General features: G+C 41.4%; 1 protein-coding gene and 1 pseudogene across 19 annotated transcripts in view; both read right to left on the reverse strand.

Annotated features, from left to right (window-relative positions):
- DLG2 (discs large MAGUK scaffold protein 2) overlaps positions 1-26,360 on the reverse strand; it is a 1,971,427-nt gene that overhangs the window by 329,945 nt on the left and 1,615,122 nt on the right. The window contains exon 1 of one of the 19 annotated variants that reach the window (XM_021102324.1): positions 17,802-18,005. The exons of 17 other annotated variants lie outside the window; for them this stretch is intronic. The gene's annotated coding sequence lies outside the window, so the exon portion shown is untranslated. Of the gene's footprint in view, positions 1-17,736; positions 18,006-26,360 lie in introns of those variants that run through there. One more of the 19 variants, XM_021102319.1, reaches the window with a different exon arrangement.
- On the reverse strand, positions 18,807-25,768 carry LOC110262215 (annotated as a pseudogene).

Raw genomic sequence — 26,360 nt, forward strand, 5'->3', positions numbered from 1 at the left:
TAACTTATACTTCAACAAATAAGACTGGTTATTTTCTCACACTTTGTAAAAATTGTTCATACCCCAACATTTGACCTTGGCCATTCTGAGAGGTAGACAATTACATTTTTAAATTTTGCATTTCTTCAATTATGAGGTTAAAAATCTTTTTATATGCTTGTTGGTTATTTAAATTTATTTTTGTATAATATACTGATTGACTTACTTTGTATTTGCCTTTTTTTTCTTTGATTTGGATAATTTACTCTTAAAAAAATCTGTCTGGCATTCCCATTGTGGCTCAGTGGGTTAAGAACACAACACAGTGTCCACGAGGATGTGGGTTCGACTCCTGGCCTTGCTCAGTGGGTGAAGGATCTGGCATTGCCTCAAGCTAGGGTATAGGTTGCAGATGCAACTTGGATCTGATATGGCATAGGCCTGAAGCTGCAACTCTGATTTGACCCCTAACCTGGGAACTTCCATATGCTACAGGTGTGGCCGTAAAAAGAAAAAAAAAGAAAAGGTAAAAAATTTATCTGCACATACTAAGAATATTAGTGCTTTATCAATTGCAAATATTCTTACTAGTTTGCTACTTATATTTTTTATTATTGTATTTTAAGTATTTAAAGTTTTCCCTTGCTATTCAGAAGTTTAGAATGTTTTACATAGTCACGTTTTTTTCCTTTTAACTTTTGAGTTTTGTGTATCTTCCCCTTTCCTATATATATTAAACAAATTACCCATATTTTCTCCTAGTTTAACCATGGTCTAATTTTTAGCCACTTAATCTTTTATCTACTGGAGTATATTTTATTTTGTTATTTTTTTATTCAAGTGTAATTGATTTACAATGTTGTGCCAATTTCTACTGTTCAGCCAAGTGACGCAGTCATACATATATATACATTCTTTTTTTATATTATTTTCCGTCATGGCCTATCCCAGGAGATTGGAATAATTTTAGTGTTTGATGTGAGAACCAGGTAAACACATTTCTTCTTGGACCTTTTCATTGGAGCATCAGACATCTACATCTTTCTTTTTCTTTTTTTCTTTGCCTTATAGGGCCACACTTGCGGCATATGGAAGTTCCCAGGCTAGGGGTCCAGTCGGAGCTGTGGCCGCTGACCTACGCCAGAGCCACAGCAACGTGGGATCTAAGCCGTGTCTGAGACCTACACCACAGCTCACGGCAACGGTGGATCCTTAACCCACTGAGCAAGGCAAGGGATCGAACCCACAACCTCATGGTTCCTAGTTGGATTCGTTAACCACTGAGCCATGACGGCAACTCCTACATCTTTCAATACTCTAATCATCCTCTGAATTTTTTTCTCAGTTAGTACACTAAGGGGGCATGAAAAAGTGGAAAAGAACAAAAGATTTGGAGTCAGAGCCAACTAGGTTTGAATCTTTTTTTTTTTTTTGTCTTTTGTCTTTTTGTTGTTGTTGCTATTTCTTGGGCCGCTCCCGAAGCATATGGAGGTTCCCAGGCTAGGGGTTGAATCGGAGCTGTAGCCACCGGCCTACTCCAGAGCCACAGCAACGCGGGATCCAAGCCGCGTCTGCAACCTACACCACAGCTCACCGCAACGCCGGATCGTTAACCCACTGAGCAAGGGCAGGGACTGAACCCAAAAACCTCATGGTTCCTAGTCGGATTCGTTAACCACTGCGCCACGACGGGAACTCCCAGGTTTGAATCTTGAGTCCACCAATTATACCTAAGTAACTTGGGAAAGTCATTTAACTCTTTAAACTTCAGCTTCCATGCCTGTAAAACAGGCACAATATGTATCCACCTATCAGGTCTTTTGCATGAAATAAATGAGACCATATCTATAAAATCCTTAACACAGAGCCTGGCACTAATAGGCATTAAAAGAATAGTATCTATTATGCTGTGAGTATGTCTTCAAAGAGCTGTGATTATAAGTGATGAAATAAAATCTAATTGCCATCATGGCTCAGTGGTAACGAACCCAACTAGCACCCATGAGGATGCGGGTTCGATCCCTGGCCTCTCCCAGTGGGTTAAAAGTTCCGGCATTGCTTTGAGCTGTGGTGCAGGTTGCAGACACAGCTTGGATCCCATGTGGCTGTGGCTGTGGCATAGGCCGGCAGCTGTAGCTCTGATTTGACCCCTAGGCTGGGAGCTTCCATATGCCACGGGTGCGGCCCTAAAAAGACAAAAGAAAAAAAAATCTAATAGGAATAATGGGACTCAACTAAATTAATTAACTTGTCCATCCAGGACTTGCACATTAAAGACGGTCTCCATAGGGGAATGGACCTGCCTAAAGTCACATCAGAGTTAGCATAGGATCAGCACCAGCCAGGGTTTCTTGCCCAGCCTAGGCTTCTTTCTGCCCTATTATGTGTGTCCACGTGTTTTCCACTGGGCCAGTAATAATCAAATCTTTTTTTTCTTTTTTTTAGGGCCACACTCGAGGCTTATGGAGGTTCCCAGTCTAGGGGTCTAATCGGAGCTACAGCTGCCGGCCACAGCCACAGCAATGCCAGATCTGAGCCGCATCTGCGACCTATACTACAGCTCACCACAATGACGGATCCTTAACTCACTGAGTGAGGCCAGGGATCGAACTCGCAATCTCATGGTTCCCAGTCAGATTCATTTCTGCTGCGCCACGATGGAAACTCCATCATCAAATCTTGAATCAAATCTTATTCATCTTGAACCCTATTCTACATGGGTCTCCACATTTGTGGAGCATTGGGTGCTGATGTTATCCTGAACAATACCACATTGCCTGTCTCTCTGTTGATTTTCCTCTGGGTTTTAGTAAACGTGCTTTCCTCCAGGCTTTCAAACTTTTCAAAGTCACTTTGATTCTTATTTCTATCCTTGAGGTTTGAGTTGTTATCAGCAATCTTTTTTCAAATAATATTTTCACAGGGATTCAAAAACAGTTCACATTATTGGTCCGACACTTTAAAATACCCAGTGTGACACAGTCTCAGATGTTTATTATTTCTATTTTTCTACTTCAGTTTTAATTTTCTCTTCTTGAAGTATGGACTGGAAGATGAGATGCTGTTAATTATTGTTGAGATTAACAATGATAATCATTGCTAACATTCACTGAATATCAGGCATGCTCATATACACACATGAGATATTTATACACTGTCTCATTTAATTCTCAGGAGGCTGTGATTATTTTTCTGACTTGACAAATAGGAAAACAGAGCCCAGAGAGAATCACTAGCTTGTTCAAAGTTAAACAATTGGAAGCAGTTAAGGATTTAAAATGTTCTAAAACTCTTGAGCTCTTTACCAATTTCTACTGCTCTTCCTTTAATAAATAACCTGTCCAATTCTGAACATCTATGCATTTAAGATGCCAATACTGAAACTTGCCTTTCAAACTCCCTGAGACTGCAGTGCACAATTGAGTGTGGCTGGTCTGTTCTTCAACAGCCTCAAACTTAGACATTTTGGCCCTGCTTATAATGATCAGATCATGTAGCACTAAAGCAAAAGGCTTTGGATGCTAGAAAATTCAGTCTAGTGCTATCTCCTTATATATACAACTGCCATTAAATTGTAGAAAAAATTAAATTCTATGTGTTATGCTATCCTTTTTCACAACCATGTTGGTGACAGAAATTTAGCATTTCTAGTGGATTTAAGCAGTTGTAGGGTTTTTTTTTTCAGATGCTAATGAGAAGGTGAGTGGTGGACCACGTCCAGAATCAATGTTTTTTTTTTTTTTTTTGTTTTTTGTTTTTTTTTTTCTCTTTGTTTTTAAAAGATGAGCACTGAGTTTGCTATTTCAGCCACTAGGGCCCCTGGCCTGGTGCTCCAGGGATTCCCTGGATAAAGGACTCAGTGTTCTCCAGAAACATTGGACTGTTTCTTAGTATTAGAGAGAGGATGACATCAGAATCAGAATTTGGGCAATCAGGAGAGACTTTGTGACTCTCTCAAACCCCTGATCAAAATGTATATCTTTAAGCCGATTCAGCCATACTGTTCTCCCATTGAGCTGACCTTTTTCATTTCTTTGATTCAGGCATTTCTGCATCCCTGCACACGCTATTTTCCCTACCTAGAGTATAATTTTTCATCTCTTCCTCACCTGGAAAACCTCTCCTAGTCCTTAAAGATTCAATCTGAAAAGCTTTGGTTTCTCCAGCAAATCTGAATGAGAGCCTTGCTCTGTAGAGCATTCTTGGATGTGCTTTTTCCTCCTTCACTTTTCCGTATATCATGTCACTCCTTTCTGACCTGAAACCTCAGCTGCTAACTGAGTTTATTGGGCTTCCCTTGAATGCCATTCATTGCTCTTCTCTAGCTGCTATTAGTGTCCACTATCTTTAATGCTTGTCGTTTTGATTACAATGTGTCCCAGTGTGTTCCTCTTTGTGTTAATCTTGTGTGGGACTCCCACACTTCCTGGACTGGGGTGACTCTTTCCCAGGTTAGGAAGGTTTTGAGCTATCATCTCTTCAAATATCTTCTCAGGCCCTTTCGCTCTCTCTCCTCCTCTGGGACCCCTATAATGTGAATATTTGTGCACTCGGTCTTGTCCCACAGGTCTCTTAATCTGTCCTCATTTCTCTTCCTTCTGTTTTCTGCTCAGTGGCAAAGATTTCCAACGCTCTTGTCTTCCAGCTCACTGATCCATTCCTCTGAATCATTTAGTCTATGATTGATTCCTTCTAGTGCACTTTTCGTTTCAGTTATTGTATTCTTCATCTCTGTTTGGCTGTTCCTTCTATCTTCTAACGTTGACTTAAAAACATCTAACTTCTCACTCTGTGCATCCATTCTCCTCCTGAGTTCTTTGATCATCTTTAAATAGATGGCCTGTCTCCACTTCACTCAGTTCTTCTTCTGGGATTTTACCATGTTCTTTCATCTGGAACACATTCCTTTGCTGCCTCATTTTATCTAAGTTGCTGTTGGTATTTTTATGCATGTGGTAGGTTCGTTATGTTTCTCACCTTTGTAGGAGTTCTATGGGTCCCAGCAATGCACTTCCTCTCTCATTAACCAAGCTAGAAGCTCTAGGGGTTCTCCTAAGAGAGCTGCGTGGTCCTTCTTTTAAGGCTGACTATGTGGGTGGTCTGGTAGGCTTAGTAGGTCCCTAGTCTGGTTGGCTGTCAGGCCCTGCCTTGTGTGGATGCTGCTGGTTGCTGTTTAGCAGGTCCTGGTCACAAGGTGGCTGGTTGCAGAATCTTAGGGGCCCTGGGGCTAGTGCTGGCTCACTGGTGGGTGGAATCAGGGTCCCAAAGACTCTGGAGTCTGTTGTCTAAACACTGACAGGTGAAGACAGATCCTAGGGTTACTGTTGGAATCCTGGCAGGCAGAGCCAGTGCATGGGAGGTCAATTATGACAACATAGAAGCTTTCTTACCGCTATTATTCTTTAATGAGCACTTAGTGTAATACCTAGAGCTAAACACAGTGCTCACACAAATTCCATTTCTTTAAAATATCCATTTTTGTCATTTCCTTTTCCAGCTTAAGGGAAGGAGTGACAGATAGCCATTATCAAGCCATTATCATTTATTATTCAGTGGAGGGCAGTGACAGGAACACACATGATTAAGCATGGACTGGCCAGTGCTATGACAGGATAAGGTCAGACTACTCTGAGACCCCGAGGAGGGGTCCCCACCCAGGCATGAGGAGGTATGAGAAGGTCTTCTGGAGGAAGTGAAATCAGAAATGAGATCTGAATGGGTTATCCATGAGGATGGGTAGGGATGTCCCTGGAGGGCTGTGGAGAGAGGGACAGGCTGAGGAGTAGCAAGAGTATCCCAGGCAGTGAAGGAGGGGAAGGTCTGGAGGTGAGAGGGGGGACTGGCTCATCCGAAGAAAAGCAAGTTGTTACTAAAGAGCAGAGAAGGGGAGAGATGAGTGGTGAGGCAGGAGAAATGAAGGTCGTGGTGATGCTAATGATGAAGATGATGGTGGTGGTGGTGACAGCTCATGTGGACATACTGACTCTGCGGCAGGCCCCATTCTAAGCATTTCCTGTATGACGATTTCCTTAACCCTCATGACAGCTCTACGAAGTAAGAACCCATGCCTGTTCACTGTATAGAGGACCCAGGGGCAAAGGCAGGTTAAGTACTTATCCAAGATTCCCCTGCTAATATATGGCAAAGCCAGGAGTCAAACCCAGGCGATCCGGTTTAAGGGTTAGCATTCCTAACTATGACATATTATTATTGCTTCTCAAGGATCTGGAGGTACAGGACATAATAAGCCAGTTAAGTGAATTTAGAGTTTTTCATGACTACAGTGAGGAGTCATTCTTCAGCTTAGAATTGAGGAATATTATCTCACCATCTCTACCGTACCCCAGGAGTACTTACAGCTGGAGAGAATACAGACTATGCAAGAGACATGTACTATTACCAGCCCTACTAAGAGCCTCCCAAGTTGAATTGATCTCTTTGGAGATGCTTCTCAGAAGGCAGCAGCACCGCTCCTGGCTGCTAAAGTTTTCCATTGCAGCTCATGTTCTCCACCTGCTCTGAAAACTCTCATGGGCACACTGGGTTCAGACTTGGGAAGACCGCAATTCAAACCTTGGTCCCATCAGTTACCAACTCTATGACCTTGGGTACTGTTACTTAACCCCTTTGAGCTTCCGTTTCCTCATAGGCAACTAAGATATTAACTCGTATTTTGCTGGGCTGTTGGAAGGAAGACTAAGATAATACAAATAAAGTACTCACCAGAACACCTGGCACATATCCATTATCTATTAAACGAGGACTTCTAAATGGACTTCATCAGCGATAATGAAACCAAAGAGTAGATCTGGTACATGATGGTTTTCGAATAAGAGTAGCTAAGAACTACACATCTGACTAAATTATTAATTGTAAAAAAAATACAAAGGAGTAACCCGGGGGAAAGGGCTGGATAATTGGCACCAGATTTCAATTAAAATTCGTCAGGTGCAGAACACAAGGGACTGTTTCAAGCAAATTATTTCGCAGTTGGGGGTCTGATTGGTATGTGGCAAGGGGTGGTGGGGGCAACAGGGAAGAAATTGGGGCAGAGTCCAGACCGTTTCTACTTTATCTGAGGGAATAGGGGCAGTAAAATGAGCAGCTCTGTTACCAGGGAATTAAATCAAACTAGAAGCCTCCAGCTCTTCTCAAGAGGGAAACAAAAGATTTATTTTTATTTGCTGAAGTGCTGGGATAGAGTGGGGTGGAAATGTGGGTTCTGTGGCTAACCCCGCCACTCATCCTCAGGCCAGCTAATGAGTCACTAAGGAAAGTAGAAGGTGCTAGGCCTCCACCATTTCTAGGGTCCCCTGTGGCTCAAAATTCAATGATTTCCATGGCTTAAAAATAACATCTCAGGAGTTTCCGTCGTGGTGCAGTGGTTAACGAATCCGACTAGGAACCACGAGGTTGTGGGTTCGATCCCTTCCCTTGCTCAGTGAGTTGAGGATCTGGTGTTGCCATGAGCTGTGGTGTAGGCTGAAGACGGCTCGGATCCCGCATTGCTGTGGCTCTGGCATAGGCTGGTGGCTACAGCTCCAATTAGACCCCTAGCCTGGGAACTTCCACATGCCGCGGGAGTGGGCCTAAAAAGACAAAGGAAAAAAAAAAATCTCAAAGTACTTTACAGTTAGGAAACTGCTTTCCCACCTCACATCTTTTTTTTTTTTTTAAATCAAGTAAGGTGAGACATAAACAAATGAATGTAATAAAAGCATTTATGTGTATTAAGTGATCCTTATCACATACTTGTGAAGGTGGCAAGGAAACTATAAATATCCCATTTAATCTTGAATTGTGAGCAGGCTGGGGTGGCTGGCATTGCGAATGAGAGAAAGAACAGGAAAACGGCACCAGCAGGTGTGGACCTTGAATGCCACTTTGAGCTGAGGAAGTTTTGTCAATGAGTGGCCGGGGAGGGTTTTGCAAAGGCATTTAGTACAATTTGACTTGGGTTTGGGGAAGGATAACTATGGCAACAGTGAAAAGTTGGGGTTGGAGAACTAAGCCATCAAAAATAGGATAAGCAGATGGGAGACTATTGAAATATTATACGTGGTAGATGATGAAGGCCTGAATTAGAAAGATGAGAATGGAATTGAGAGTGGGAAACAAGCATAGACTTGAGAGAGGACATGGAGGGAGGTTCTATATCACTATTCTCCTCAAATATTTCTGGGAACCATATAGGGTTTAAATAGTATTTATAGTGTTCAGTGGAGGGGAAACAGGTGATGAGAAAGGTGATTAGAAGGGTGATGATACCCTTAATTAAAATGGGAAGGCAGGGTGGAAAGTGGGTCTGGACCAGAGGATAATGCATTTTGTTTTAGTCCCATTTTTTTTGCCACACCCGTGGCACGTGGAAACTCCTGGGCCTGGAATCAGACCCGGGCCACTCCAGTGATAATGCTGGATACTTAACCTGCTGCACCACAAGGGAATTCCATGCATTTTGTTTTAGACACATTGCGTTTGCTGTGTCTGTTGGACAGCTACAATTTTACAGGCAGTTGGAAAATATCTGAAGCTCAGAGAAATAGTTAATGTTAATAATCACTTTCTTCTTGTTATTCCTAAGGTTGGTCCCCTAATCTGATGAAATGTGGAAGAGGCTTGCTGTACAAAAATGGGAGTAATAAGAGTACCCACTTCTCAGAGTTGCTATATGGTGGGTTAGTTAATACATGTAAAATTTGTATAGCAGTGCCTGGTATATAGGAAGGACATAAGATTATGAACTATGACCGACCTCTCTCCTGACACTCCAAGTAAGAAGATGACCTGAACTAGTATAAAATTATCTCAATAAAGAGTTAGCAGGCCAAGGGAATTCCCATTTGGTGCAGTGGAAACAAATCTGACTAGTATCCATGAGGATGCCGGTTCAGTCCCTGGCCTCGCTCAGTGGGTTAAGGATCCAGCGTTGCCATGAGCTGTGGTGTAGGTTACAGACTTGGCTCGAATCTGGCATTGCTATGACTGTGGTGTAGGCTGGCAGGCTGGCAGCTGCAGCCCTGATTCCACCCCTAGCCTGTGAACTTCCATATGCTGCAAAAAAAAGAGTTAGCCGGCCAAGAAGTGTTAAGATGATAGGCATGGAAGAGGAAGCATGGTACTCTGGAAAGCACTGTCCTAGGAGCTGGAAGTCCTGCGTACCCGTGCTATTCTGCTTCGCTTATTTCACATGGCCAAATCCCTTTACCTCCCTGGGCCTCAGTTTCTTCATCTAGAAAGAGAGTGATTACTAAACAAATATATTCTATGCTTCATATGCATTTTGTTGACAGCTTGAGAAAAACAGTTCATTCAGCATTAAACTTTTCAAACACCCTTGAGCACGTCTCAGAGTGAATGAACTATAAATTGTATTTGAAGTGGAAATTTCTAATTAAGTTTCCTTCTCCTCCTGGAGGCTGTTGCTCTTGGTTGTGAGTGATAACACTGCTGACAGTTGCTGCATGAAAGCTCAAGACCAGAATCCTCCTGGAGCAGAGGCAGAATGAAAAATTGATATGGGATATTTACACGTCTTGGCAGTTAAAATTAACATCCCTTTTAAATTTGGCTTGCTGATGCAAAAGTAGGCATATATTTTTAAAAAAGGAAACCTTTAAAATGGTTTGGTTTACTAGGGCATTTGTAGAGGACTGATCATTTTGAAGTCTTTAATTGAAAATGGTAAGGTATAATTTGCCATCCAAATCCAACCTACTATAGGCCAAAACACAGTAAATAACTTCTAGGATTCTTGTGTTTTGAGTAACAAAGCAACTATCTTTATAAGAATATGTAAGCAAAAAATGTTGTAACCTTATATTATGCCAATATAGGATGATATTAGTATCTCCATCTCTGACTTTTCTCTTAAATCTAGACCTGTAAATCTATCTGCTTATTTGACATTCGAATGTCTAGGATTTTTCAAACTCATTATGCTCAAAATCAAACTCTTAATTTTTTCCTTGTTTATGGGGAATTTTTCCACTTTCAGTAAATAGTAATACCATCATCCACCACTCAACCAAGAACCTAGATAATGGAGTTCCCTGGTGGCCTAGTGATTAAGGATTCAGCATTGTCACTGCTGTGGCTCGGGTTCGATCCCAGGCCTGGAAACTTCCACATGCCTCAGGCATGGCCAAAAAACAAACAAACCAAAAAACCCACAAAAACAAACAAAAAACCCCTACATACCAGTCAACCTTAATTTGCTTTTCCTCTCATCTCCCCCATACAGTCCATCAGCAGGTTTCTTTGTAGGTCCAAGCTGTATTTCAATTCCATCCAGTTTTCTCCAACTCCACCCCATCCCCCTTGGCCAAGCTACCATCTCTCCAGGAGATACTGCAATAGGCTCTCCTTTTTCCTCCCAATTTTGGCCACACCAGAGGCATTTGGAAGTTCCTGGGCCAGGGCTCAAATCCGAGCCATATCTGGAACCTATGCTTCAGCTGCGGCAACACTAGATCCTTCACCCACGCTGCCATGCTGAGATTGACCCAGCGACACCACAGAGACAAGCCAGATCATTAACCCACTGTGTCACAGAGGGAACTCCTGCAACAGTCTCTTAACTGGACTCCTTGCTTTCACTCTGACTCTCCCACTCTCTATCCATCTTTAACCCAACAGCCAGAGTGATCATTTCAAGATATATTTCAGATTATGACTCTGTCTTGCTAACTTTTTTCCCATTGGTTTCTTGTACTTTGAATAAAATCCAAACACCCAACCTTGACCTCCACTTGTCCTTCTGAGTCCACCTTAGTCCTCTCTTTGCCCCTTTTGTTCTACAGGCACAAGGACCTTCATTCTATTTCATTCAAGTTCCCTCCAGCCTTAGGGCACTTGTATCAGCTGCCTTTCTGACTGAAGTGCTCTTTCCTAGCTCTTCTCATATGGGCTCCCTCATTTCACAAGTCGTAAAGGCCAATTCCTCAGAGAGGTCTTTGTTGACTACCCCATTTAGAGTAGCTTTCTCGCCTATATTTAATATCCCATTTTAATTTCCTACAGCACTTAGGCCCACCAGATGTTTTGCTTTTGTTTATCGTCTCACCCACTCCCAGAAAAGCTTCCTATGAGTAGGGACTTTGTCTCATGTCCATCCATGCCTCTAATACCAGGAACACTGCTTAGATACCCAATGACGTTTTCTGAATCAGTAAATGATTACAACTATTAGAGCACATTGTTTTTATTTTAATCATTAAAATGTATTTGACAACTATTTATTGCATACTTATTATGAGCTAGGTACTAATCAGAGTCCTTTTCAGAAGGAATTTGTCATCTAGGGGGAGAATGATTGATTAAACTGGATTCCCTGAATCACAATTTTTGAGGGTGAGCCCCAAGCATCTTAATTTTTAAAAAGCTCTCTAATGACAGATGATCAGTTAGAGGTGGGCACCTCTGGTGGAGATGTAACTCTTTGCTCTCCTAGGCACTCTTGCTTGCTTTTCATTCGTATGAAATTTGATCTCAGTATCAGGCTGTGCTTTGACTTACAAATGCTCTGGCCCTTTGGGTCTCTATCACCAATTAGGACTTGGCAGAATGGCTTGGGAATTTCCTTGAAGATATACTTTGGAGAGGAGTACATGAACACGACAGGAGTGACTCATACAATCCATGACAGACCCATTCTCTTAACTCTAGGGCTCTGTCCACCTTACTGCACTTTGTGCTTGGGTCGCAGTTGATACGCATCTCTCAGAATTGTGCTGGGCAGAGGAATCATGGCGGAGGTGTCCTTGAAGCCTCCAGGCCATGTCTCAGTGCCCTTGAAAACACTGCTGCTGAACTCACCTCTACATCACTCAAGTGCCAAAACTGCTTAGGTAAAGGGTCAAACTCTGGGGCATGAGGCTAAATTCCTGCCATCAAAGATCTGCTTCTCATCTCACACTCTCCCTCTATTCTGGGATAGATGTGTGTGTGAGTGAGAGTCCAGGCTGACAGATTCTTTTAGGTTTGAGTCAGATGGGAAGCTGAAGCCTTTCTTTGATGGATGGCGGTAATAAATGCAGCTGCTTGTGTTTGCTCAGCATGTTCTGCACTTTGAAATCAATGCACTGATGGCAAATACTCAATTATTTAAAGAAAAAATGTATTGTTCTGGGTTTCTGATATTAAACTCTCACTAAATTTAATCTCATGTTCAAAAAGACCATCGATGGGGAATTGAATAAATAAGTATGAAATATCCACGCAATGGAATACTATGCACCCATAAAAAGCAATCACATATATGTCTAATATTTTGATACTGAAAGATATCCATGATATATCACTAAATTAAAGGAAAACAAGTGAAAAACTGTATGTATACAATCCTGCTGTTAGAGTAGAAAAAAAGAAAAGGCTATATTATAGAGAATGCATGAAAGGTTACACAATCAAACGCTAATGGAGATTTCAAAGGGCTAATATGTCTTGATGATGGATGGGGTGGGGGAGAAAGGCTGAAGAAGAGAGAAGGGATTGCATTTTATTTTATAGCCTTCAGTAGAACCTGAATCATTTTTAGGTGAACATGTAAGAACAATTTTCAATGTTATTTAAAAAGTTTTAACTATTGGATTTGAGGTTTATGGTACTTTGACAATAAAAAATAAAAAGGGTTACCAAGGCAGATTAAAAATACAGTAATGTTCCTAGGAAAACTGAGTAAATTTGACCAAATTTTCAAACATTACATAAATCCATTCGCTGGATATTTACTGAGTGTCTTTATTGTAGTAAGGTTTGGGGATGCGTCAGTAAAAATAAGAAATGGCTTTGCCCCTAGTGACCTAGAATCTACCAGAAATTCTCAGTGGGGTATGGAAATGTGGGGAAGAAGTAGGTGTTTTTTTTTTTTTTTTTTTTTTTTTTTTGTCTTTTTGTCTTTTCTGGGGCGGCACCCTTGGAATATGGAGGTTCCCAGGCTAGGGGTCTAATTGGAGCTGTAGCCGACGGCCTACGCCAGAGCCACAGCAATGCCAGATCCAAGATCCGAGCAGAAGTAGGTGTTTCTTGTTCTTAAAATGTCAGAGTTTGGGGTTAGTGTTGGCATTAATCCTGCAAAGTTCAGGCATGTTAAGTGGGGCATAGTCATACACAGTAAAAAACTGTCCTTCCAAAAATGCAATAGCACCTGTAATAAAAAATACTTGATCTACGCCATTTTTCACCGATAAATAAATTCCAAAAGAACCTTAATGAAATCATAGTGTATCTGAAAAGGTTCTCGATTTTTTTTTTCCCCTCCTGCTCAGTTGACCTCATTCATAAGCACTAAAATCAGTTTTAAAGGAAGGAAAGAACTGTCTCCAGAGACCTACCTGTCAAATGGTCCATTCCTAAAGCATCTGAAAGTTGAGTAGGAATAAGGTGCTAATTGGAATCATCTTGGTCAAAATCCATTAATACAAAACTCAAACTGGCTGCTGCAGGCAGGACTCCCCGGATGTTTGTTTCACTATAGCTCCTCTGGATAATGTTATTTTTTTACGCTGGGGCTTCTGTGTATCTTGGCATCTGTTGTCCATAATTACATCTTAGCATTTGTCTTATTCCTCATCTAAAAATAAGGCCATCATCTCGTTGCCTAAAAGCTCCCAGAAACAATTTTTTTCTGAGTTCAGGTAAACTGTGTCAAGGACTTTTAAATTCTCTCTTTCCAATTGTTTCATCTGCTAAAAGGAGGAGCTCTGCACAGGCACCAATGCTGAAAACTGAACTGCAATTTACCACTTTTGTTGAGAAACGATATTTATTAATTTATTTTACCCTCAAAATGTCTTTTACTTTTGTTTTTTTTCTAATTAACTATACCAGCCCTAAGTCTTAGTCTAGACTATCGCAACAGACCTCCCTCCCAATATTTTGAAAATCTTCAAACTACAAAAAAATGGAAAGAACAGTACAATGAAAACCTACATATATATATATATATTTAATTTTTTAATGATTTTTATTTTTTTTCCATTATAGCTGGTTTACGGCATTCCATCAATTTTCCACTGTGCAGCAAGGTGACGCTGGAAAACGTATATTTTCATCAGGATTTAACAGTTGCTAATATTTTGGTATGTTCACTCTCTCTCTTCCTACTTGTCTCTCTCCAATCTGTCTCTGTCTCTATCTATCTATGTATCTATATATCTATGTATCTCTATCTTAGAAGATACACACACACATAACCCCTCCAACACACACATTTTTTTTTTTTTTTCTGAACCATTTGAAATGTATGGCAGACATCAGCCCACTTCCAACATTATGTACCAGTGAGGCATCTCAGGATAAAGATATTTGCTATAAAACCACATTACCATCATGACACTTAAGAAAGCTAACAATAATTCTATATAATCCAATATACTGTACCTATTTAAATTTCTTTAATTGTTCTTTTTTTTTTAAATAAAGTTTTTTTTTTTTTAAAACTAATGCCTTTATTTTTATTTATTTATTTATTTTTTGGTCTTTTTGCCATCTCTTGGGCCGCTCCTGCGGCATATGGAGGTTCCCAGGCTAGGGGTCGAATCGGAGCTGTAGCTGCCAGCCTACGCCAGAGCCACGGCAACGCAGGATCGTTAACCCACTGAGCAGGGGCAGGGATCGAACCCGCCACCTCATGGTTCCTACTCGGATTCGTTAACCACTGAGACACTTTAATTGTTCTGAAAGTGTCTTCGATAGAATTTTTTTCCCTATCAGTCCAGGATCCAAGCAAGGTTTACTCATTGTATTTGGTTGTTATCATGTATTCAGTCATTATTAATCTAAAACAGTACTTTTTTCTTTAATGACATTGACTTTCTCTCTCTCTCCCCCCTTCCTTCCCTCCTTTCTTTTCTTTCTTCCTTTTTTGTTCTTTTCCTTCCTTTTTCCATTTTCTTCCTCCCTCCCGCCCTTCTTTCTTTTCTTTTTTAAGAGTTCAAACCAGACACTTATAGCAATATCTCCTTTCTAACTTTCAGGTAACCACTGATAATAAATTAAATATATGACTTCTACATATTTTTTCCACACACACATAAACAATATCCTCAGCTATATCCCTGATGTTAGAATAGTGCCTAGCACATGCAAGTGATTGAATATATTATATTTATATATTATATTAATATAATAATATACTTAGGTAGATCCATATAGTTCAAACCCATGTTATTTAAGAGTCAACTCTATCTAGGTTCAAAAACATATATACTTACTTACATATATAGTTATTATCTAAAAATAGATCAAATGGTACAGTGCTGTATAATTATTTGCTTGCTTTAACCATTAAAATGACTTTTTTATGAATAAATGTCCCTGATTGGACTCTAGGCCTTATGAGGGCAGTCCTAACCATTGTTTTAGCCCTCTTGTAGTCCTAAGATGTGGCACAAATTCCCTTCCTCACAAATCATGATGGCAGCTGATTGACATGTGCCCGATGAATCTCTTCTCTACTCTGAAGAGGCATTAGGGCTCCTATTCCTCTAAAAAAAGCATTATTTACCAGCTTACTAAAAAACTGGCGGACAATTCCAGTGGCTAATAATGAAGGAAAAGAAGACAAACTAGAAAGGAAAGTGATGAGAGAACCAGTGGAGGAGATATGCAGGACCCTGAAAAAAAGGCACTCAGCTTTCCTTAAAGGGTGGCGTTTTCCATGCTGAAGCTGCCATCTTGAATGTGGCCTCTTTTGTTAGCTGGGTCACACAACAGATAGCTTCAACTCTAAGAGTCAATGGTTTTATTAAAAAGTTTCTTTGTGGTCATTTGGAGAATTGGAAGAAGCAACAGAATGGGTTGAAAACTTTCCTGAAAAAACAAACTGCATGAAATCAAAGGACGTCCCTCATCTGGAATCACCTACCCTTCCTCACTGCCTTTGTTCCTTCAAGCGTACATCAGGGCTTCATAAATCAGCCAAGGCTGTGCACAGCCTTTTACCATCAATCCCAAGTGAATATTGTAAACATCAGAAAAATTTTCCATTTACACAGTCAGGGAGGTATTTTCAGTCATTTAACTTTTTTCTAATTACTAACAAATTCCCTCCTTTCAGCCCTCCCAATTTAGCGCACAGAAAGCAGTTCCCTGCAGAGAACAAACTCCCCAGCGAAGCCTGAGTTTCCATGGTTAGTTGCTGGGGCTCTGGGTATGAACAGAACTCCCAAAGTTAGAGGAAAAAACATCAAGAAATCAGGTGTCGCTGCCATGGTGTGCTTCCTAGCACAGAGCAGATGTTCAGTGAATAATGGCAAGGAGGGAGAAAGAATCTGGAGACAAGATATAAAAGAGAGAGGGACCAAAGAGGGAAGAAATTCAGTGAAACTGGTTTTCCTTAAACTGTGACCAGAAATTTGAATATGGAAGGAAGACGTTTACTAATAAAGATAATACTAGTAACCAAATATTGAGCAAGATGATACTGTGCTGGATTTATTGCAAATCCTCCCAAGAACTTTGCGGAGCTTAACTTTTTTTTTTTTTTTTTTTTTTGTCTTTTGCCATTTTTTGGGCCGCTCCCATGGCATATGGAGGTTCCCAGGCTAGGGGTCCAATCGGAGCTGTAGCTGCCAGCCTACGCCAGAGCCACAGTAACGCAGGATCCGAGCCGCGTCTGCAACCTACACCACAGCTCACAGCAATGCCGGATCGTTAACCCACTGAGCAAGGCCAGGGATCGAACCCGCAACCTCAGGATTCCTAGTCGGATTCGTTAACCACTGCGCCACGACGGGAACTCGAGCTTAACTTTTAAAATCAGGAAACAAGCAGAGAGAGGTTTAAAAGCTTCCAAGCCAACAGCTGGGGTAAGAGCTCTGGTTTGTGATACACAGACTATGCTTTCTCCCTATACTTTCTCCTCCTACAATACTTACTGGCTGCCTCCAGCCTCAGGCTGCAGGTGATGCTCTCTGACAGACACCTGTGCCAGGGTGTGCTGAATGGATATGTCTCCCTCCTCACCTATGCCCTATGCCCTGTATCACGAAAGAATGCCTCCTAACGGCAGTCCCAGCTCCAGCTAGTGGCTGTCATCACAGTGGGTCACTTGGCCTTTCCATCTCCCTAAACAGCCCCCTCCAGGCATATTATCAAAGTCCTGGTCTCGAGGGGCTGCTTCTTTCAGCCCTAATTGGTCAGTGCAGGGGCCAGCCACCCCTTAGCAGCTCCCCCACTTTGGTTATCAGAGCGAGCTCAACGATCCCCTGAGCATCTTAATCAAAACCTTTTACATTCCCGTGGTCAAGTTCGGCCCCTCTCCATCCAGCTCACTCCTTGAACTGTATGTACTTCACTCCACATTTGGGCTAGTTCCATGAAAGGCTGGCTGCAGGCACTGACTGCAGCAGGCTCGGCCACATCTGGTGAGAATGACCAGCACTAAATCAATATGGGGTGGGGGTGGCAGCAGAAGAAGGAGCAGCAGCCCTGGACGCTGATACTCTAACTCTCAAAATCCATCCGCCGCCCTAACAGTTGCCAGTATCAGAGGAAAATCGACAGACAAAACTAGCCCTTGCTGTTCTTGGCACTGGGAGCTCTAAGGAACCCAGACATGTAATTCCAGATTCTTTTAAATTTCCTTCTATCTTTTGCCTTTAAGATTTAGTTTTGCATGCAGCTTTTCTTTTGCCAAACACTCAGCCTCCTGGAAAACTTACCACACCCACTGCCCTGCGAAGTTGGGGTCCCTTATTCTCCATCCCCCCCACACACACCCCCCGCCGCCTCCCGTCCCCCTCAGGGTCTCACCTCCGAGATCCTCTCCAGTCCCTCAGCATCTGCGACTACATTCCCTTTGCTTCCGGCTTCCTTACCTTTCCTCTGCAGCTGTCTCTACTCCCTTCTCCTGCCGCTGATCTCTCTCGCCTTTCTCCTACCCCCTCCCCCTGACCAATCTGCCTTAATTTTCTTGATACATCCTTTTCCTCCCTTCTCTGGTTGATTTCTCCTGCTCTGTTAGGACGACAGACTCTGCGTTTACTACCTAATGCAGAGTTTCTGGAATTGGTTGCCCATTTGAAGTCTAAACTGACTTGCTTCGAGAGAGCCCTTTAATTATGCTAATAAAAAATAAAAAAGTTTTCTCATTCCAACATTAAACCTTGGGTTAGCTGTCAAATACAGGCAAATGGGAGGAGCTTGCTTTCCAACTGAAAGAAAATGTTCTCAGTTCCCCATTTCGAAATGTCATCTCAGGCTGTCTTGTTTATATTTAATGCTCTGTGACTCTGAGTCAAAGCCTTAAGTCAGGGTTTTTCTATGCTGGGCTTCTGGGAAAGCTCCCTAGGAGTTATAGGGTTGCAGAGCTGCTGTAAAACATTTTAAAAAACCCATTTGTTCTTGCCTAATGTAGAGCCCTGCCATATATATATATACACACCATGCATATATACCATATATATATATATTAAGGGACTGCCTGCATGTTCATCTTCCTTCTTAAAACAATCATTAGAAGCTGAATGTTCTAGACTTCAAGTTTGCCTCTGCATTTGCCCCTTGTTCCTTACCTGGCACCAGCTTGTCAATAACAGCTTAACTCTGGGTTTTGGAGCATATATGTGCAGTGTCCAAGGTTATATCACCTCTACGGTAAATTTTTTTTAAATTTATTTATTTACTTTTATTTTTTCCCACTGTACAGCATGGGGATCAAGTTATCCTTACATGTATACATTTTTCCCTCACCCTTTGTTCTGTTGCAATATGAGTATCTAGACACAGTTCTCAGTGCTACTCAGCAGGATCTCCTTGTAAATCTATTCTAAGTTGTGTCTGATAAGCCCAAGCTCCCGATCCCTCCCACTCCCTCCCTCTCCCGTCGGGCAGCCACAAGTCTACTTTCCAAGTCCATGATTTTCTTTTCTGTGGTATGGTAACTTTTATTTCTTACCCATCCTTTGTCAACAACTCATGCCTCTTAAAAGCATGAAAACATCACTGTGCTGATACAATTTCAGTTTGAACTTCAGATAAAACAAATACAGGGTTAAAGAAGCCCTTGGGGAAGAGTCACACTGCAGACACGTGAAATGACTGATGGGAAATGATGAATGTTAGATTAGATTATGCATGCATGCCATACGTTTGCTGGGAATGTATCAGTTCTAAATATCGCATCTCCTTAAAAATCGGGTATAATGAGAAAGTCAGGGAAACTAGGGAAAAGGTGTGTTTTTTTCCCCTCGATGAATAGGAGACAAAATAAATGTGCGCAAAAGCATAAATCCCTAAGGAAAAGTATGTGTGATTGTACAATGTGGTTTTCAGGATCATGTGCATAAAAGTATCTACTTATGTATGAAAACTGAGCTTTTGGTTTTCTGTTTGCTGGTTTATGGGTGTCTGGCCATGTAAATTTCCTTTCTGCAGCACTAATTCATTTTAGGATTAGTAAATGGGTAGGGTTCTCAAAGCAAAAAGCTTGTATTTGGCTTTCTGCCATCTATAAATTCCTTGCTAATACTGATGTTTATTAATGTTATTTCCTTAAAGAAAGTGAATTGTTCTGCAATTATTTATTTGTATGTATATGTATATTCACATATGTACCCTATGTATCAAAAGATAAATAGGTTAGATAATTCACTGTTTTAGATTAGTGCTTTTATGTCCCATTAGATGGCAAAATCCAGGCATAAGTGTATTTTAAAGAATGCTCAGTAGATGTGGCTCTGGCTCCTTCATTTCCTTTGGAATTTTGTGCTTTAGTCCCTCCATTTATTAAATAAACAAATATTGTGTGAGGTAGTCCATGAAGTCTCATTCAGAGTTGTAACTGTGATCCAGTCATGTGGTTCAAAAATATATATATACACATATATACTGTAAGATGTTTGATTCTGCAAAGATCTGTGTACCTATTTTGCCTCCCTCAATTTTAAAAGTCATTCATGTATTTACTTACTTGAATATTCTAGAAGCACTTCTTTGGGACTTAGCTATGTTTCAGGTCCAATGCCATGTCCCCGGGATACCAAGATCGCTTAGATACAACCTCTTTTTGAGGAGCTCAGGGTCTATAAGAGGATCTCCTACTTTATAAGATTTCATCTCAAAGACCTAATTGTAGAAAGTTTAAGTTTCCATGCAGAGAACTCGACATGTATCCATACCATTAAGTGCTGATAATAACGGGATATTTCACTTTGAAGAATTGTTTCCCTTCCTCTCTGTCTCCCTCCCTCTTCCTTCATCCACAGGGGGCAGTGCAAAAGAGGGACAAGGGTATGGGTTTTGTCCAGAAGATTTAGGGTTGGAATTTTGGCACTGTCTCTTATGCGCTGTCTGATCCCAAGCAAGTGACCTGCTCTGAGACTTCACTTTCACATCTACCAAGTCATGATGGGAATATCTACTTCAAAAAAGTTACAGAATCATATTGACTGAATAAATGATACATATAATAACCTACTCAATTAATGGCGGCTGTTATTTTCAACATGGGAAGCTGGAAAATACACTGGCTTTGTTTGATATATTTTTTAAATGAGTAAACCAACAGGGGCAGCTTTTTTGATCTGAACCTTCTCCAGACTCTTTAAATACTATCATCTGTGGCTGGAACCTCTGCTCAAGAGTTCTAAGACCAAGACATCTATGAGGATTCTAAGGGTACTAGAGAAATATGAGTCTGTATTAATCTGAACCATACAAAATTGGGAATATTTGACTTGACCTACAAAAATGGCAATTTTATATGGTTCACATAATACCACTACTGATACCACCAAAAGAAAATTTCAATTCTGTGCTTTTTAAGATGAATGGCATGTGAAATTTAAAAATTGGATTCTTTGGGGTAAAATAAATCAGCTTTTCCAGAGTAGTTTCAGAAGGTTCAAATTTGAGTTGGATTTTGTGAAAAATTTCAGCCTCAGGCAGTGGGGGAAGGGACATTAAAAAATCCATACATGTTGTTGGATATTAAGGAAAAGAGCAGATCTTTGACTATTTTAAGAGAATGGCATTAGGACTGTCAACTAAGGAGCTGAAAGTAATTCTGACTGTGATACATTACTGAGCAAAAAATATTAGAGGAAATTTAGTATAACAGCAAAAGAGAGAGACCCTTTTTCCCCCCCTCTATGTACTAGAGACAGAGGATTGGGAGTACGTAGGAGAAGTGGGAGAGGATGTGTGGGAGGAGAAGTGTTTAAAATGTTCAGAGGAAACTAAAATGAAGATAGGAAAATGTATGCTGGGGTACAGGTTTCCAAAAGCAGCTATTGAGACAAGTGCTTCCAGTGTTGTCATCAGCACTGGCTACTAGTAGCTTTTGAACTTCATCTATGCCGTCTGCTGGGATGGGGTTACTCTATCTTCTCAGTAGCCACATGTCATCCTGTCACCCTAGCCTTGGGAAGACAAGTTCAAATCCTACTTCTTCGATGAAATTCTCCTTAGAAAGTAAAGGGAATTTACTTCCTCTATCCTCAAACCTAAAGCAAAGACAAGTAGTTTTATTTCTTCTACTCCCTCCTCCCAAGTGTTTTGTAAAATGGATTATGTATGTGTCTAGGAGTAATGTGTGGGCTAAGAAATATATTTATACATCTGACACAGCCTTAGACTGTCAAGGCTACATTTATTGAATGCCTATAATGTGTCAGAGGCTGTGCCATCTATTGGAATCAATAAAAATTAAGACTTAGGTTTGATATCAGAGAGGTTACAGCCTTATGCAGTCACCTTTGAAATGTAAAATGTATTGATGCTATGAAAGACTCTACCATGCTTCTGAAATTCTTTCCTCATAGAGGATATTGGGAATTCTTTAATTCCACCATTTGAGATTCATTGCTTTGGCTTTAAGTTTCTAATACTATTAAAATCTCGCTATCATTGCGATAAAGCTTTGCCTTTTCCCTGACATGCAACTTCAGTGTGAACTGCTGCATCTGATTTTTTTCAAAAATAGCTTTTCACTGAGGGAGGACAGAAAGAGTGTGAGGACCCTAGAATCCTAAGTACACACAGAGTGTGAAGAGGGAGAGAGTTCATGGATCAAAATTGTGGGAAATGGTTCAGAGGTCAACTTTCACCTGGCAGGGGCAGTGTCACGGGGCTGAGATGGGATGGTCACCAGAAGGCCAGTGTCCATTGCCTTTAGAGCAGTTCGAGGCTGGCTCACAGAGCTGTGAACACTGGCACTGCTAGTGTTACTGCCAAAGAAGACAGGACCACCTACTACCCCCTCTTGTCAGGCACCATGCTGAGTGTTCTAAATCCTGGCATATTTAAGTCCCATACTAATCCTTTGAGGTAGGAATGAGTCCTATCTTGCAGATGGGATGACTTAGTTTAGGGAGACTAAGAAAATGTCGAAAGTTCTCATAGCTAGTTTAACCAGCTAGTTCTCAAGCTGGGTTTAAACATCTTTCTGGTTGCAAAGCCAACATTTATCCCTCTTTTTGCTCTTTGGGAAATAAAGGAATCTAGTCAACTTTAACAGCCAAATGCTATTCCAAGGGAAATAATTTCAAAGGAATGGCCACATGAGGACAAGCTTATGACGCAACAGATGAAGAAAACTTGAATGTGAGAACAAATTTTATTTCCACCATTTTCAAGAATAGAAACAAATATTCTTGATAGGATCCTTGGAGATTTCATAAAAAAGTCTATCCCTTGCAGGAATACTTTCTCCCAAGCCATATGGTTGGTCAGCTGAACCCTGCTGACTACCTACCATTAGCGAAATGAAACCCTATCACGCTTACCACCCACCTCCCCCTGCCTCTTCCTCAGCACAGGGAAGGGCTGCAGCAAATGCTTCATAATATGAGAAAAGGGAGACTCTGAGCTGAGTGATCTGTTTAAGATACCTAGGCATTATGTGGTAGAAACAGGATTTGAAAACAAACCTGTCAGATTCACAACTCTTTTTTCTAGCTACTGTCTCTTTGGATTATGATACATTTTCTGGGGCAACATAAATAAGTCAATATTCATTTCTACAGAAAGGCTTTGCAAATGCTTTAACAACACAGCAACAAAGAAACAGCCAGCATTTATTAGACCCTATCATGTGCCAAGTGTGATGCTAAACACACATGCATTATTTTGATTCTTCTCCCTAACAGCCCTGTAGGTAGACGCAATCAGCATTTTGTCAATGAGGAAACTGAGGCCAAGAAGTAAATTGCCCAAGTCCACCTAGAGTCAGAATCCAGATCTACTTTTTCCTCTCTGTGTATATACTCTTATTTTTACATTACAGAAGCAGTTACAACTTTTTTATGCTATATAATTGAACAGAGGTATAAGCTGGCCAGAACAAAATAATTAGTATGTACCTAAAAGAATTAGGATTTGTTTCTTTTTTTTTTCCCCCAGGCTAGGATAAGAATTTCTATAACACAATAAACACCTACCTCATAGATTCTTTTGAACCAAATGGCAGGTACATATATATAGAAGATAAGTGCTCATACATTGGAGGCACCAAAAACACCTCCTTTGATGCAATTTCTTAGGATTGTAGAAAAATAAGTATCATCTGACATCTGGATGCTAAATAAAAGAGCTGGAGGGCTAAATAAACGGGGGGGCACACTACCCACTTTCCTGTTTCCAGCTTTTAGGGTTCAGGCTTATTTATAGGTTTAACATATACAGTCCCATACCTACTGTCTCTTCTTCAATAGCTTTAGGATGTAGTTTTAAAAAGCTTGAGCGCTTGAGGTCCTTCTGAAGTTTTTAGGTGGTTTCTGCACCTTTTTTTTTTTTTTAATTTTCAAGGGGTTTCCTTGTCAAGGGACAGCTTTCCCTTTATAAGGTCTATCATACCATTCCCTCCCAGGGCTCCTGGGATACTGAGGAGCACTTCTTCCGTAGAGGTCCTTCATGGTGGTGAAAACTGGATGTGCTCTTCCACGAGCCTTCCAGATCCTTTGGGTGAAATCAGCTACAGCGAGGCCAGTGGCCCGAGAAATAGTTAACCCTTGAACACTGTGGGGGTGAGGGGTCCTAGCACTCGGTGAAGCTGAAAATCCACCTATAGCAAACGGTCAGGCCCTCCATATAGGTAGTTCCTCCTTATCCATGGTTTTGCATCCAAGGATTCAATCTGCTGTGTGTAGATAGTGCAATACTGCAGTATTTACTAGTGAAAAAAATTCACGTACGAGTGGACCTGCAAAGTTCAAACCCGTGTTGTTCTGGGGTCACCTGTACTACCTCTGCATTCTAATAATCTCACAGGCATTGAACATTTTCCCACGCTCATGATCTTTATCCGTTCCTATATCTGATTCAGATCCTTCAGGGGGCCACCAGCAATGTGAACTCCACCCCCCCCCCCCAGGAACACTTGAGTCTCCAAGCTCTCCATCATCCACCCATGACAGCTGTTTGAGTGGATATCAAGGTTCTGCCCCGTCAAGGAAGGGAAATTGGGCAATGTCCAGGTTACAGCCACTTATAACACAGTGCTGGGGAAATTCATTCAATTGCCAGGCTATGTAAGACATTCACCGGTTTAGAAACAAGAAACAGTTTGCCATGGGGACTGTATTGGGTAGTATGGGAAATCATTAAAGGTAGTCTGGTTTCAACAGATTAAGGGATGTGTCTCCTTTTTCCTGGTGTGTACCTGCCATGATAATCATTCAGCTGGAGTTTGCAGTGGCAAGATAATCTTGCTGGAAACAACAGTGGGCATTTTCATAAAACGACTGCCATGTTTAAGATCTATGGTCTCACTCTCCTGTTTGCCTCTGTCAACATCCACCAAGGCAAATTCATCTCTCAAGCCTTAGCAAAAAATGGTGAAGGCATAGCCCATGTCGACTGATTCAGTTCCTATAACGGAGAATTTATTCTGATGAATGACCTCCTTGGAAGTAAAATTCATTATAAATTCATGGGCAAAGGGGGCGAAGGGCAGCGGGATGCGGGCTGCCTGCAGGGGACACTAAGCCATCCCCAGGTGAAGAAAATCTGTCCCTGCAGTGCCCACTCTCCAGCTGGCCCTTAGGGCTCCCTGGGACCAGCTCATGTCTGCTTACGCAAGAGGTGGAGGAAGAGACGGGAGACTGGCTCATTGAGTGGGAAGCAGGAAGTCTCTGAAAATTTAACATCCCCTCATCTTGTTACTGTGCAGGGCCATGCCCACCACGTGGGGTGCAGGGTGGTGGTGGGGAGACCTCCACCAGGACCTCATTCAGGCTTACGGAAGGACTTCTCCCATCTGCTCAAATTAAGGCAGTCAAGGGGCTTCTTCTCTAGCAAGGGAATCCTGGAGTGACTGTTTTATGAACCCATGTTGGCTTCCACATATTCCATGTGTAATAAGCCAACCCAGGTCCCTGGAATTACTCATTTTCTATTTGTAGTGTGGATGCCAAGTCATGCCCACACTTTCTGATTCCAGAGCCAAGAAGCTTAAGCATGTCTATGTCTAACGCCATCTCCCCTGATCTCACTTTTTTCAAGATATCCCGGTTTCTCTTTCGCCCTCTAACATATCTTGTACGTTCATCCTCTTGTGTTGCTTCTTGATTCCTTTATAAACATGCAGCAACTAGAATGGAACATATAACCCTAGGAAGGGTCTAATCAATGTGAAGGCCAGAAGCTTGTCCCCTTTCTCGGTGCCAGCATCATATTTCTGTGAATACATTCTAGGTAAATGTTTTGACATCATCATCAGATGGCTATCTTTGGCTATCTTATTTTATTTTATTTTATTTTATTTTATTTTTTGCCTTTTGTCTTTTTAGGGCTGCACCTGGCGCGCATGGAGATTCCTAGGCTAGAGGGTCAAATCGGAGCTGTAACTGCTAGCCTATGCCACAGCCACAGCAACGCAGGATTCGAGACTCATCTCTGACCTGCACAGCTCATGGCAACGCCAGATCCTTAACCCACTGAGCGAGGCCAGGATTGAACCCACGTCCTTATGGATGCTAGTTGGGTTCGTTAACCACTGAACCATGACGGGAATTCCCAGATGGCTATCTTGAGGTCACCTAAAGCCACAAGATCACCAGCTAAGGAGCTGCTGCCATATGTCTCCTTTCTAAATTGGTGCAATTAATTTTGAGAACTGTATTCTCCCAGACTGTCTGCCTTACAAAGACAGACAGTCCTTGTATGTGTATGTGTGGTAAATGTAAGCACTCAACAGGTATTTAAAGCAGTTTGCTTTCTCATGGATACTTACTAGATTAACACCTCTTGAACCTCAGTTGTTTTTTTCATTGGAAAATGGGAAAAGAATATATTCTCTGCCAATGCTGTGGGAGGTTGAAATGAGATAATGTGCAAAATGTGAGATGATGTTATTATCTCAGATAATCTAGGTTTTAATATCACATCAGAAAGGTAATTATAACTTGCTAAACCCATAATCACAGAAACTAAAGGCT

The sequence above is a fragment of the Sus scrofa genome, chromosome 9 (assembly GCF_000003025.6).
Source record: "Sus scrofa isolate TJ Tabasco breed Duroc chromosome 9, Sscrofa11.1, whole genome shotgun sequence".
Lineage (NCBI taxonomy): Eukaryota > Metazoa > Chordata > Mammalia > Artiodactyla > Suidae > Sus > Sus scrofa.